Source organism: Orycteropus afer, unplaced genomic scaffold, assembly GCF_000298275.1.
Source record: "Orycteropus afer afer isolate SDZICR_OR568_19922 unplaced genomic scaffold, OryAfe1.0 scaffold00111, whole genome shotgun sequence".
NCBI classification, from domain to species: domain Eukaryota; kingdom Metazoa; phylum Chordata; class Mammalia; order Tubulidentata; family Orycteropodidae; genus Orycteropus; species Orycteropus afer.
Window position 1 is genome coordinate 2,875,475 of NW_006921698.1, and position 2,550 is coordinate 2,878,024.

General features: G+C 39.5%; 1 protein-coding gene across 1 annotated transcript in view; it reads right to left on the minus strand.

The window, feature by feature from the left end:
* Positions 1–2,550, minus strand: part of MDGA2 (MAM domain containing glycosylphosphatidylinositol anchor 2) — a 1,222,586-nt gene that overhangs the window by 543,475 nt on the left and 676,561 nt on the right.

Here is a 2,550-nt window from a genome sequence, read left to right on the forward strand (position 1 = left end):
GCGGCTGGTGGGTTTGAACAGCCAGCCTTCCGGTTAGCAGCCAAGTGCTTTAGGCACTATGCTATCAGAGCTCCTATTTATGATATAGATGCACATATTTATGATATAGATGCACATATTTCTTAAACCTGCTTTATTAATTTTCTATTTGTGTGTTGTTTTGGCAAAATGGCTAATAGAAACACTTAGTAAATTAACTACATATATACATATTAAAATTTAATCAGAAAAAGTTCTTATCCATGGCTAATGGTGTCACAAAGAAAAGTCTCTTTGAAATCAGGAGTGGATTACCCAATAAACAAGGTAATCATTGACTTACTTGTGTTTACTAATCTGTAGTAAATGGTTTCTCCTGTTTTTCACCATATCAAAGATGTGGTGAAACCCATGTGAAATTGTTCACTACACATTAGTAAGCAAATACAAGCAAGTCCATACTTTCCTTGTCTACTGTGTACTCCGTCCCTGACAGGGACAGTAAATTTGAAAAGAGGTTTTGATTCTGTAGGAAGGTACAATGGGGTTGGGAGAGAGAAACATGCCAGCCATACCTAGAAGCCAAATCTTTGATGTGATGAAAAAAAGTGAAATTGTTCACTACAGATTGGTAAAAAAGTATAAGTAATCTCATGGTTACTTTGCTACTTGGGTAAACCAACATTGCATGAAATGCATCCAGGGGATGTATTGCTTAAGGAACCCATAATGAGGGAGTGGGTGTTTTAAATTTTATAGTTCAAAAACATAGTAGAGGATAGCACAATTTGAAATAACAATAGTAAGACACTATAAAGGAGGTGGTATAGTGGTTAAAGCATTCAGTTGCTAACCAAAAGGTCAGCATTTCAAACCCACAGGTTGCTTTGCAGTAAAAAGCTGAAACAGTCTCCTGTAAAGATTTACAACCTTGGAAACCCTATGGGGAAGTTCTGCTCTGTCCTAAAGGGTCATTATGAGTCTGAGTTGACTCAGTGGCAGTGGGTAAGTATTATAAAATGCATTACAAAACCACCGTGGAGTTTTAAAGTAACAGTAACTGACACAATGCTGTTATTTTCTTTAATAAAGAGAATGCACACTTGATAATCATTTGGATTTCCAGACCTTCATGGCTTTTTACTTGCTTTCAAAGCTAATCAGTATTCAATACCATCTCTGGTCCAGAATATCAGACTGCTGCTACCCTCTCCTCACTATTCAGAATGAATATTTAAGCCTGGATTGTGCCAGTAAGCATTTTATTATATTGTGTCTAATCTATTTCTAGGAGTTCTGGTAGGGTAATGCCTAAGGCACTTGACTGCTAACCAGAAGGCCGGTGGTTCAAATCCACCAGACACTCCTCAGAAGGAAGGTTGGGCAATCTACTTCTGTAGTGATACTGCCTCGGAAACCCAAGGAGGGATCACTATGAGTGGGTCCGACATGACGGCACACAGCAACAACAACAACAACAATCTATTTCTAACATGGGGATCTTGGAGATACTAAAGTACCTCCTACCCAATTTATTTTCTAAGAAATTATATAAAATGAATTGTTCAATTAACTAATTCATTCTAGAATGTATTTGAAAGGTCTACCATTTGTGTGCCAGGCACTGAACTAGCTACAAGGATATAAAGTAACTAAGAAAATTTCTACCTTGGAAGACTTCACAACAGAATTCTTCCAACTGATTTGTCTTTTCCGGTTTGAGTCAGAAAAGACAGAAAAATACAGTGTGGCAAGCACTGTGGAAACTAACAAATACATTTATATTATGTTGTTGTTGTTGTTGTTGTTATGTGCCCTCGAGTCAAACCCGACTCATAGCGACCCCTCCTTGGGTTTCTGAGGCGGTATCACTACGGAAGTAGGATTGCCCAACCTTCCTTCCGAGGAGTGGCTGGTGGGTTTGAACCACCAGCTGTCTGGTTAGCAGGCAAGTGTCTTAGCCACTATACTACCAGAGCTCCTGAATTATATTATGTTGTTGTTGTTGTTATGTGCCGTCGAGTCAGACCTGACTCATAGCGACCCCTCCTTGGGTTTCCGAGGCAGTATCACTACGGAAGTAGGATTGCCCAACCTTCCTTCCGAGGAGTGGCTAGTGGGTTTGATTATAGACCTCTATTAATTCCAAAGGAGCTCTGAGTAGCATAATGCCTAAGGCACTTAGCTGCTAACCAGAAGGCTGGCGGTTCAAACCCACCAGCCACTCCTTACAAGGAAGGATAGGCAATCTATTTCCGTAGTGATATCGCCTCGGAAACCCAAGGAGGGGTCGCTATGAGTTGCGTCCGACTCCATGACACATAACAACAACAACATATTAATTGCAAAACCTAAAGTTTATACAAGGACCAGAGCAGATGTAGAAACAAATTAGCTTTGAAAGCAAGTAAAATATTGAGATGTATGCTTAAACTGAGTTTAGGAGGAAATGGCAAGAACTTCAAACATGATAGAGGAACATATAGGAATATTGGTCCTATAAGTGATGAGTATCCATCAGGGATTTGGGGTAGATGACGAAAACTGGTCTGTATAGCAGAATATTAACTT